At 39.1% G+C, this 12,921-nt stretch overlaps 1 protein-coding gene and 1 pseudogene across 2 annotated transcripts in view; one reads left to right on the forward strand and one right to left on the reverse strand.

Moving 5' to 3' along the window:
• The window catches only part of FRYL (FRY like transcription coactivator), a 251,245-nt gene that overhangs the window by 39,380 nt on the left and 198,944 nt on the right, over positions 1-12,921 (forward strand). The window lies entirely within an intron of this gene.
• On the reverse strand, positions 7,713-9,780 carry LOC114206667 (mitochondrial fission regulator 1-like pseudogene; annotated as a pseudogene).

A 12,921-nucleotide genomic window follows, 5' to 3' on the forward strand; every position in this document is an offset into this window, starting at 1 on the left:
AGTTCCTTTACCATACATATCCTTTACCCCCTAGTTCTAGATGCTTGATACAGTTGGAAAAGGACACATGACTAAGTTTGGATCTACTCAGCAATCATTTACTTGATCCCTGAACTGGTTCTTTTCCAAGTTGGCTTCATATCGTTCCTTTGAAAGATCCATACCTTGTCACAGTCCAGTTGCTTTTTGGGGTGATCTAACACACTTCCCTGACCTATTCTTTTTACTTCAGATTTTTTTCGGTGTCTGAATAAGAAATGTTTGCTTTATTTTTAATTTTTATTATGGAAAATTTTAAATTTATATAAAAACAGACAGACTAGTATAACGAACCCCCTTGTATTCATCACTCAGGTTTAATAATTATCAAATCATGGCCAAATTGTTTTTCTCCCACTGATTTCTCTCCCACTCCTGTATCATTTTAAAGCAAATCCTAGACATCATATAATTTATTTGTATTTCAGTATGTATTCTTAAAGTAGCAGACCTTCTTTTAAAAAATACAACTACAATACCATTATCACCTTTTAAAAACAGCAACAATCCCGATGTAATAAAATATCCAGTTTGTGGTCATTTTGATTCTTTTATACATTTTTAAAGCAGTTGACTTGATTGAATCAGCATCTAGATAAGCCCTCCCTTCATTGCAATTTGTTAATTTTTCTCCTAAGGTTGTCCTTGTCCTTAAAATTTGTTTGTTGACAAATTGGGTCTTTGTCCCATAGATGTGGATGCTCCTCATTACATTCCTGTGAAGTGGTTGAACATGCTCCTCTGTCCTTTGTATTTGTTAGTTGGTAGTTGGATCTAGAGGCCTGCTCAGGTTGAGGTTCATTTTCTTTTTGCAAGTCTGTGTGTCTTGGCAAGTGTCTGGTGCACACAGCTTTTATTTCTCCCTCTTTTAATGTTGATTAGTTGACATTTGTGCTCAATGCTTTAGATCAGGGGATGGCAAACTTTCGCTGTAAGGGGCCTGATAGTGTGTATTTTACCCACTGTGGGCCATCTGGTTTCCTCTGATGTGACTACTGACTTTGCCCTTGAAATGGGAAAGCAGCCATAGACAAAATGTAAATGAATGGGTGTAGCTGTTTTAATAAAACTTTATTTACAAAAACAGGTGATGGACTCCCTACTTTAGGTCTGTTAAATAATTAGGGGTTGCAAGATAGTGATGTGTTAATACTATAGCTTTACTTTTCATTTATCATGTGAAATCTATAAAGAGAAACCGTTCCTCATGTACTATTTGTTACCTAGTTGTATAGTTTGTATAGGAAAGGTTGGAGAAAAGCTTGATAGTTTCCCCTGGCTTACCAATTTCAAAACAATGAGTTGTTTATATCAGCCTTCTGCAATAGTGATCAGTTAGGGTTGCCCCTTCTCCCCTAGATTCATTATGGACTCTTAGATTTAAACGTAACAGATTATTTTTATTGATGCTTGAATTATTTAAACTTTGGTCAGTGGGAGCCTTTTAAAGTTGCTTACTGAGTTATTTTGACATGACTCTAGTAGTTTTTGATAGCTTCTTGATTATCTGGTATGACAGGGAGTTCCAGGTACATCATGTACATTTCCTCCCTACACCTGGTATCCCTGGACCTGAGGGACCCTGATTCCTTTACTGGGGAATAGGATTTTAAGACTATACTCTGGGCTCTAGGGGTTCTCATTTCTAATGGATTGATTATTGTTTCTAGGTATTTTCAGTAGTCAAAATTAGGGGAAAAGTTTTTTCTTTTTTTTTTCCAGATAGAGAACCTCATGAGTTCATACTGATCCTTCCAGTTCTGTTTCAGCTCTATAAGATTTTTGCTCAATCTTTTTTTATTTTACATCTGTCTTTTTCTCAGCTAAGAATCCTGGTTCCCAGTGACACCAGGAATGATACAATTAGAACATTTCATAATTCCTCATTTTGAGTACCCCTGTGTGTTATACACACAGCAGTCTTAGAATAGCAGTACCAGTGTTAAAGCTTTCTGTCTTCTTTTGCTCAACATTTTGTCTGTGAGATTTATCAGTGTTGTGTAAAACAGTAGTGTTTTTTTTTCATAGCTGTGTAGTATTCCATTTGTGTGAAATGCCACAATCAGTTCTCTAGTTGTGGATGTTTGAGTTGCTTTTAGTTTGGGATAATTATGAATAAAGTTGCTGTGAACATTTTTGTTCATGTCTTTTGGTGGACATAGGTGCTTTTTTTCTTGGATATGTACCTAGGAATGGAATTTGTAATTCTGTTTAGTCAAAGTACTGTGTGTATTAGTTATCTATTGCTGTGTAACAAATCACCCCAAAACTTAGTGGCTTAACACAGCGAACCTTATCTCAGTTGCTGTGGGTCATGTTCTGTAGGGTGCAGCATAACTGGGTGCCTCTAGTGCAGGGTCTCTCATAAAGCTGCAATCTCAGTGTCAGCTGGGGATGCATTCATCCCAAGACTCAGTTGGAGGGGGCACAAAGGAAGGCCAGTTAGGGGTCACCTGGTGGAAAACACTGAGGTGCCAGTTTCCAGATAACAGGAAGCAGTGCATGAAGGATCCTGAGGCAGGGAAGAAGTTGAACTTCTAGAAAACGAAAAGGCCTGCTTGACTGGCATGGAGGGAGGAGGGGTGGAGGGCCTTGAGATATGCAATACGGTTTTCTTTGTAAAAACAATCACTCTGGCTGGGGTGGGGGGAATGCTTAGGAGGGGATCATGCAAGTTGATCAGGAGGCTGTAGTAGTATTTGTGAAGAGTGTTGGTCTCCCATTTGCTCAGTTGTGAAATTCTTTGAGTTCTACTTCAGTGCTTTGTCCGTGCCTCCCACAGGCTTCGTTCAGGAAGTTCTCTCTTGACTACTCCAGTAGGTTTTTACAAACTGGTCCTGCTCTTTCAGGCTTTCTTCCTATCTGCTTCAGAAGGTAACTTTTAGAAATCACAGGTCTGTTCATGTCACTTCCTTTCTCAAAAACTCATGGCGGCTCCCTGTGTTGGTTAATTTTGTGTGTCAACTTGACTGGCCAAAGGATGCCCAGAGAGCTGGTAAACATGATTTCTGGGTGTGTCTGTGAGGGTGTTTCCAGAAGAGATTAGCATGTAAGTCAGTAGACTAAGTAAAGAAGATCCACCCTCACCACTGTGGGTGGGCATCACCAGTCCTCCCAGGATCCAGATAGAACAAAAAAGCAGAGAAAGGGTGAATTTGTTCAAGCTCCCTGTGCTGGGACTTCCATCTTCTGCTGCCCTCAGACATTTGAGCTTTAGGTTCTTGGGCCTTCCGAGTCTGGGACTTACACACAGAGCAACCCCCTGCCCTCCTGACCCCCACCCCGACCTTTGGCCTCAGACGAGAGTTATGGGGGTTATATCATCGACCTCTCTGGGTCTCAATTCCCCGTGGGACTTCTACCGAATTACACCACTGGCTTTCCTGGTTCTCCAGTTTGCAGATGGCACATCATGGGACTTCCATAATCACTTGAGCTCATTCCCACAGCAACTCTCTTACATCTCTCTCTCTATATCCTATTGGTTCTGTTTCTCTGTAGTCTCTGAACCCTGACTAATACACTCCCTCATTGTGGAAAAATGAAAGCCCACCTGAAATTGGAGGCTCTGTCATTTTCTTTAAGCTTCCAAGTGAGACTACTTTCCTTTAGACAACCGAACTGATATGTTTCTGCCTCTTTTCTTTAGCTCATGTTCATCTTCTGTCATGACATCTCTGCTTCTGGAACCCTGTCTTCTCTCTCTTTTCCCTAAAGGCTCTCCTCAGATCCTAACTATTCCCCAATCCTCCTTAAATCTCCTCAGTCAGGTTGACTTTTAACCCACATACTCTATTTCCCTTTTTGATATGTCAATTCTAAAATTTGTCACAGTGTCTGTTGTATTAGAAATACCCATGTATTTATTTGGAGTGCAAAGAAGTGTGTATTTTTTATTTTTGTAACTGATAACTCAATAGACATTTGTCAAATTGTATGAAATTAGGGAGCATTCAATGTGGTAGATCACTTATCAGAATCTCTTGTAAAAGAGACAAGTCTCAAGTACAATTTAAAAAATATCTTGTATTAAACCTTCAGGTATAGGAAAATCTTACTTCCCTTTTGAAATGGCCTTTACAATTCAGTGAACACCAAGTAATACTTAAACTGCCTCTACTAGTTTGACGAAAATATGTTTATATGGCAATATCAGGGAGCTCTTATGACTTCCGGTGAAGAGGGAGGGAAATGGCATATTTAGAGCATTCAGTATTTGATGTCCATGGTGGTGGAGAATGGCCAATAAAATCATGACTGTGTAGTATATCTAAATCTCTTCTTTTACCTGAGGTATCTTGTGGACTAATCTTCCACTTGGCTAATTTTTTTAATCAGGTGTCTTGCTAGGTTGAATGCACTAGTCTGCATGTTGACGAATACTAGTATACTTGATTCTCCTATGTGATTTTGTTTATATATCAGGGCCAGCCAGCATGTTTCTTTTGGGAAGAGTACTATCATTTACTGCTTGCAAACTTGCAAAAATGATTTTCTGTGTTACATCTTTTTTTTTATTCTTACAGGTCGTCTTTCTTATTTCTTTCTTCTTTCCTCTCCCTCTCTCCCTTTCCTCCTGTAAATGAGGTTAAGTCACTTTGTCTGTTAATATAGCTTAGTATTGTGTAACTGTACTACATACACTGTGCTACCTTCTCATCTGAGGTCATTTCTCTGTAATTATAATGGAAAGGGGGTTTATTGTAGATTTGTTTTACATGGGACTTTTCTGATATTAATGTAAGCTTTAGTCTTTTTGGATCACCTCTTGTGTTTTTTGTTTTCTTACATATTGATGCAATAAAATGATTGGGAGATGATAATTTTAATAATTCCATCCTGAATGGGATTTCTTTTTATCATTGGAAATGCAGTGGGGACTAAACCTTTTAAACCTATTTTAAAAGTAAATTTCCTAAAGTGACATTTCACAGTTTTGGTGTTTCAGCAATAGTAACTCAAGAGAAGTGTTTTGTTTGTATTATTTTAAGGTAAAAATATCTTCATGGAAATTTTTAGTGAGCTTGCTTAAGATGAAATTGGGACATTAAGTCTTAGTTTCTGCAGTATCATTTTTAAAAAAAAAAATTACTTTGAAACCTTAACTGGGGCAGGTGGTTATAGCTGAGAATCAAATCATCATTTGGTAGTGTGATCTTCAATCATATTGCATTTAGTTTGGAGTGATGAAAGTTTTTATTTTTAAAACCGAGAATCTATAAAACAAAAATGTTCCATGCAGCTCATGGTTTGACAGGTTTATGAAAAGCTTAAGTAATAAAATTGTCATAAGTGAAATATTGCATTCCACATAGGATTTATGTAACTAGTAGCAAGGGTGAAAAACCTCGTGAGGTGGGAGAGTGACTCAGTTCCTTGCTTTGCACTCTCCACTTCTGTTTCCTCTCTCCTTTCCAATCCTCCATGAGAATTCCGGCTTCCAATACAATTGCAACCTTAATCCAGAAGCCCAATCTATTAAAAGATAAGCATTGTTATTTTGTAATGAGTCCCATTTGTGCCACATTGTAACTTTCTGCAACACTCTCCTTGTAGGACAGTTGAGGAGGGATGGTCCTAGAACTGGATGAGTCTCAGATGCCATAAGGTCATAGATCTGTCTTATTCACTGTTTGTGTCCTTCACTACCTCGCTTGATAAACCGTCAGGCTCAGTAAAGGTAGTAGAATTATGTCTACTTTTATTTATTATACTCTACATGGCATTAAGTTTTTAGAAAGCTTAAATTTTTTTCTTTCCTTTTTTGTTTTATTATAATAAATCTTCCAGTTAGTATTTACATCTAACCGCCTTATGATTTGGATGTATATCAAGATTCTTAAGAAGAGGAGCATAATCTAAATTGAGACGTTTGTTCAGAGACAGCATTCCAGGGGTATTATTCTGATGACCCTGAACTCTCCACTAAACTGAGCCAGGGACCAAGTACTGTCTCAGCATAAAGCAGGAATAAAGGAAAAGGGGCATAGCAGGGACTAGGAGAAAAAGGGTGAGTTCAGTGGAGTGGGGGAAAGTTTCATTTTAAACCACAGCTGTGGCAATTGATACTTGTATACTTTGTCAGGTTTTCTCTATAAATGTAGAGACTGCTAACTGAATTTTGCAGCTGATTGAATTATCACCAGTGTTTAAACTGAGCATCCATCTTTGGGAAACATTTTAGGTTAAAGATTATTTTAAGAACTCTGGCTAAAGCAGAGGAATGTCACTTTCCTTTATAAAGTTCTTCTAGGACTTTTAAATTAATAGTAAGACATTAACAGAAGAAGATTGAATTTAGTCTTAAAATAAGCGACGAATCTCTGTGATTTGTTGGCCATAATATAATTTCTCCTTTCTCCCTCTTTTTTAAACTTTTTAAAAAAAATCAATTTCTAGTTTCATATCACTGTGGTTAGAAAAGATGCTTGATGGGATTTCAGTCCTCTTAAATTTATTCAGACTTGCTTTGTGGCTTACCATATGATCTATTCTAGAGGATGTTCCATGTGACTTGAGAATGTATATTCTGTTGCTTTTGGATGGGGTGTTCTGTTAAGTCTGTCTGGTCTAACGTCATTTAAGGTTGATGTTTTCTTATTAAGAGATAATAATGGATATGGATACAATGGATAATCTATCCATTGATGTAAGTGGGCTATTCAAGCTGTTATAGTATGGCTATTTCTCCATTCATATTTGCTAATGTTTGCTTTATATATTTGGATGCTCCTATATTAGGTTCATAAGTATTTACAAATGTTATATCCTTCTGTTGGATTGACCCCTTTATCGTTATATAATGCCCTTTGTCTCTTCTTCTCTTCTTGCAATCTGTGTTTTGAAGTCTGTTTTTTCTGATGTAAGTATAGCTACCCCAGCTTTCTTTTAGTTTCCATTTATATGGAATACCTTTTTTTTTTTTTTTTTTTTTTTTAGTGTGTGCTCGCGTGTGGCGAAGAGGGGAGGGGCAGCAAGAGAGGGAGAGGGAAAGAGAGAATCTTAAGCAGGCTCCATGCCCAGCTCAGAACCCGAGGCAGGGCTTGATCCCAGGACCCTGAGATCATGACCTGAACAGAAAACAATAGTCAGATGCTTAACCACCCTGGTTCCCCTGGAATATCTTTTTCTATCCCTTCACTTTAGTCTGTATGTGTTCTTACATCTAAGGGAGTCTCTAGTGGGCAGCATATAGGTCTTGTGTTTTAATCCATTTAACCACTCTGTCTTTTGATTGTAGTATTTAGTCCATTTATATTTAAAGTGTAGTTATTGATAGGTATGTACTTATTGCTGTTTTGTTAATTGTTTTTTGGCTGTTTTTGTAGTTCCTCTGTGTTCTTTCTTTTCTTGCTCGCTTTGTGGTTTGATGACATTCTTTAGTGGTATGCTTATATTCCTTTTTCTTTATGTTTTGTATATTTACTGTATGTTTTGTAGTTAAGGTTAGCCTTAACTGTAACAACTTATATATACTTATATCTATAACAGTCTATTTTAAGTTGATAAAATAGTTGCCAACTTAAGTTTGATCGCATTTGCTCAACATTTTTACTCCTCCCCCGCATGTTTTTGATGTCACATTTTACATCTTTTTTTTTCTTTCTTTCTCTTTTAATCTTCTCCCTTCTCCAACTCTCAAAAAAGTACCCAGAGATTAAATGCAGGGAAGCTCAAAGAGCGAAGGTAAGCCAGCCCAGGATTAGCAGGCTCCCTCCCACAGGGGCCAAAGTCTGGGCACTGGGGTCTCCACTCAGAGCCTGGTAGTAAAAGCTGGTGCGGAATAAGGTGTTTCCAGAGGCTAGCAGTAAGTGGGGCACCCCCAACAGGGCCAGGCTGTATAAGAAGTGGTGTTTGTTGGCCTTTTCAAAGAGCTCCTTCCCATAGGCATCTGGAAACCGGGTGCTTTGCACCTCGTAGGAGGCCAAGCCTAAGGCCCTGGCTCTGGACGAGGCACCAAAGCAGGAGAAAGCAGTCCATGGCAGTGGGTGGTCATGCGCTGAAAGAACCTACATCTTTTTATCTTTTGTATCCCTTAATTAATTATTGTACTCGTAGTTATTTTTACTACTTTTGTCCTTTTAAGGTTAATCATAGGTGATGAATCTATTATTTTTTATTATATTTATCTTTCCAGTGAGATTTACTCTTTGATATGTGTTCCTTTACTGATCAGTGCTCTTTCTTTTCAGCTTAAAGAGGTCATTTTGACGTTTCTTGTAAGGCTGATTTAGTGGTGATAAACACCTTCGGCTTTTGCTCATCTGGAAATCTCTCTCCAATTCTGAATGGTAACTTTGCTTGATTGGAAGTTTTCTTCTTTTCAGCATTTTGAATTTATTATGTCACTCTCTTTTGGCCTGCAAACTGTCTGCTGAAAAATGTATTGATAGTCTTACAGGGGTTCCCTTTTACAAAACAAGTTATTTTTCTCTTGCTGCTTGTCTCTTTGGGTTCTTCTTATTTGGAACTCTGGGCATCCTGGGTCTGGATGTCTGTTTCTGTCCTCAGGTTAGGGAGGTTTTTCAGCCATTCTTTTTTCAAATGAGATTTCTGTCCCTTTTTTTCTTTTCTTCTGGGAGACCTGTAATGAGAATGTTAGTCAATTTGATGATGTCCCGTAAGCCCCTTAAGCTATCTTCACTTTTTTTTTTTCATTCTTTTTTTCTACTTGCTGCTTTGATTGGGTGAGTTCTACTGCCTTGTCCTTGAGTTTACTTATCCTTTCTTCTGCTTCATCTAGTCTGCTGGTGAACCCCTCTCTTGTATTTTTCAAGTTCAGTTACAGTGTTCATCAACTCTGGGACTTGTTTAGTACTTCCTATATTTTCCATCTCTTTGTTGGAGTTCTGTGTTCATCCATTCTTCTCCCCAGTTTGGTGAGCATCTTTATGCCCATTACTTGGAACTCTTTATCAGGTAGATTACTTATCTCTGTTGTCATTAAGGGTTTGTTTTTTTTTTTTCCTGAGGTTTTTATAAGAGCTACATCTTGGCTCTGTTCCATCTGGTGAAAGTCCTTCAGGATCCCCATCATATCTGCAAAGCTGCTGGCCTTGGACAGAGAGACACAGTCATCCTCTTCAGACGAGCCGTAGGGAGCCTTGTGTTCTGGCTTGCAGTAGGGCTGAATAGGGCTGGCTGAACAAATCAGGGGGACTGATGGAAGCTCAGGGACCTCTACCTTGGTCTCCTTGGGGATGTCACTAATGACAAGGGAAGTTGTACAGTGGGTTGAGGATCCTAAAACAAGGTAAGGGAGAAGAGAAATTTAAACTTCTGGAGATAAGACATCTGTTGTTAATGAACCCAAAGCTGTATCAGCTGCCAGTGTCTTAGCAGTCTGGCTGTGCAGGTGGCTCAGCTCATCTTGCAGTTCTGTGGTGTGGCTTAGGGCACTGGCAGGGCTGGCTTCTTCAAGGTCAGCAGCCTCTCCTCGGACCCCTGCAGGTTGAGCACTGAGGCATTGCACTGCATGACAATCTGAGGCTCGGATTCCAGGTACGCCTCAGGGGCTGTGTGTCACTCCTGACCCGGGCATATGTCTCTTCTTCATCTGCAGCTATCCAGGCAATGTCCTCCAGAGTAGGGACATAGGTCGGACATGTTGGGCAGGGTCTCGAAGGGTGCCCAGGGACATGGCTTTCAGGGACAGGTTGGTCCCAGTTCTTCTCACTAAACTGTGCGTAACCCCATGTAGCTTGTCTTGCCAGATCGGGATGCCACATTGGCTTCCATTCCTGATATTTCAAATGGTTCCTGCACTTGAAGGACAGGGCAGCTCTGGGAGCACGGGTTGGCTGGAAGCATGACTCCTTTATATCAGGCCATCTTAAGGAACACGAGATTTCTCTTCCTAATGGCTGCTTCTACCACAGCAGACTTACACCCCCCATTTTTTTTTACTTTCGATAAGGCAGATTTATTCTTTATGAAATAATTAACACACAGTTTACCTAACTATGCTTAAATCTTTTTTGAGAGGTCTCTAGCTTTTGTTCTGAGGTTCAGAATCAATATAAAAACATTGAAATCATAATTACATTTTAGGTTGAGAACTTTATTGCATAGAACTCCATATAACGGCTTATTCTGCTTTTTCTTTTAGAAAGATAAAGAATCCAGATGAGCAGTATTCTTAGTTCATTTAGTAGCTTTGTCAGTTTCCATAGCTGCAAAGTTGAACATTTACAGAAATTATGGGTTTGTTTGGGTTAAAATGAAGTGATGTGTGTAAAGCACCTAACCTAGTTCCTTTTGCATAGTAGGCCCTCAGTAATTAGTGGTTGTTATTGTTATTCTTATTGGCTCCTTAATTAATTTGGATTTCTAGGGTACCATTTCTTTGGGTACAGTGAACCAATTCTGAATTCTACCCTCCTATATTTGTAATTTGTTTAGACTGACTTAACTGCTGTGAAGAATAAAGCCTATTGGTGGAGTAGGGTGGGCCCAGTTTTGGGACTTTTGTGTGCAATCCTTTTAGAGTTACTGGATGTACTGGAATGTGAAGGATTAAGCTTTGTGGCATGTTCTATATGGTCATCCATGGTGACCAAACTCATTTGGAATGTTGTTTTGTTACTAACTTTGAAATGTGTTATTTTCCATACAGAGGATTTTGATCTGAATAAATTGCTTATTATTATCTTTTATAAATTTCTAGAGCGAGAGGACCTGTCAATCAGTGTAAACTTACCCTACACAATACTTCCTTTCATCAACATGGGGAGGAGGCATCTCCAAGATAACCATTTCTGGGATAAAGCCAGGCACCGTTGTGTAACTAGGATGGTATGGGATAGCACCCAGCTTCAGAGCTTGTCACACAGGGAAGTTCTGGCTTACAGGCCTACAGTCATGTTTTTTTGAGCCTTAACAGGTTACTTAAATGGTTGGTTTTTTGTTTTTGTTTTTTAATCAACAGCTAGCCAGCTCCTCAAAAGAGAGGCCAAAAGCTGTTTGTAGAGTTGTAGGTTGTCGATACAGTGAGTCTTCTGGCCACTGGTGAGACCCACTTACTCGGAGAGGTCTTTCCTGTCCCCTCTTCTCCTTAAACTGATGATTGTCTCCCTTGTTTGTACCTGATTGTAGCTTGAATGTATTTAGGTAACTTTTGTCAAAGCACCTGAAACTGGTCATCACGCACGTCTCTCTTCTGGCTGGTCTGTAAGCTCCTGGATGGTGGTGGTGGTGTCTGTGAAGGTACCACTTAGTGCAGATCCTGGGAGCTAAGGGTTGACCATTAGTCATTGTTAAGTGCATGTCTCCCTGTTGCTTGTGGAGACTCCTCATTAACTGGCTTAATAATATCGTTGGATGTTATCTCTAACAATTCTTCAATGAAAGACTTGAGAGAAGCTAGTCCCATCCTGTATCTTGTACCACCCCCATCATACCCATTCTTACTGCAAATTCTCTATTTCCTTTATTTCTTTCAACGGACATTTCAAGTCCTTCTCCATGAAGCTTTTTCAAGGTATGTTTAATTTTGGTTGTTTTAGTTAAAATTTAGAAATCCGGGAAAAGGTGAGAAATGTTAACCAGAACTGGAAATTTGGAATTGCTCATTAAAATACATTATTCTTGAGACGCCTGGGTGGCTCAGTCGTTAAGCGTCTGCCTTCGGCTCAGGTCATGATCCCAGGGTCCTGGGATCGAGCCCCGCTTTGGGCTCCCTGCTCAGTGGGGAGCCTGCTTCTCCCTCTCCCCTCCCCCTGCTTGTGTTCCCTCTCTTCGCTGTGTCTCTTTCTGTCAAATAAATAAATAAAATCTTTAAAAAAAATACATTATTCTTTTAGGGGTGCCTGGGTGGTACAGTCGGTTAAGTGTCCAACTCGGTTTCGGCTCAGGTCATGCTCTCAGGATCCTGAGGTCAGCCTCCGTGCTTAGGGCAGAGTCAGCTTGAGATTCTCTCTCCCTCTGCCCCTCCCATTCGTGCTCTCTCTCTCCCCCAAATAAATATGTAAATCTTTAAAAAAAAATACATAATTCTTTTAGTAGTGAAAACATATTTGTAAACATTTTCCTCAGCTAAAAATCAGAGATTATTAATTATGTTAAATTTTTGATTCTTTTCCCAAGTAATTCAAAACCTCAAAGTAATAGGAATTTTAGGTAGATCTAATGGAAAGAAGGTGAAAGTTGTATCATAATTTTCAGATTTTCATGAGGAAGGGGTCTTTTGTTGCATCACATGGCATTTTATAATATCCTATAAAAGGTATAAGGATTGGCTTTGTTGTCCTTATTTAGAAAAGGTTTTTTTAAAAAGATTATATATTTTAGAGAGAGAGAGAGTGTGAGAGAGCAGGGGGAGGGGCAAAGGGAGACGGAGAGAGAGAATCCCAATCCCAGGCCGACTCTGCATTGAGCATGGAGACATGTGGAGCTTGATCTCAGGACCCCAAGATCATGACCTGAGCCAAAATCAGGAGTTGACTACTTAACCAACTGAGCCACCCAGGTGCCCCTATAAAAGGTTTTATTGGGATTTAAAATTGAAAGTCCTTTATGTAGGTTTTTTCCTCCCCTCACTTCAATTAAACTGTAATAATGTATTGAAAGTTAACATAGAGAGAGAGAGAGAGAGAGAGGCAGAAACTTTGATGTCATTGAAATTTTTTTTGGAGAAAAACTACCTAAGACAAAAGCAGAGGAGATCCTTTGAACCATGAACTGGTGAACTTTGGAGTACTATAAATCATGGTTGAATTATGAAAGTTTTATATTGCCCAGTCATCTGTTATTTTTTTGTTTGTACGGGGCCTATGTTTTGCTAATTTCTTTACTAATTAGTATCATTAAGCAGGAAGAGAAAAAAAAGTATGATTGAAACTAAAAGTGTTTCATTTGATTCTGAGTTTTAGAATAATTTTACAG

This window comes from Eumetopias jubatus, unplaced genomic scaffold (assembly GCF_037043125.1).
Source record: "Eumetopias jubatus isolate StellerSeaLion01/CBP00866 unplaced genomic scaffold, mEumJub1_p1.0 scaffold_2, whole genome shotgun sequence".
Taxonomy (NCBI): Eukaryota; Metazoa; Chordata; class Mammalia; order Carnivora; family Otariidae; genus Eumetopias; species Eumetopias jubatus.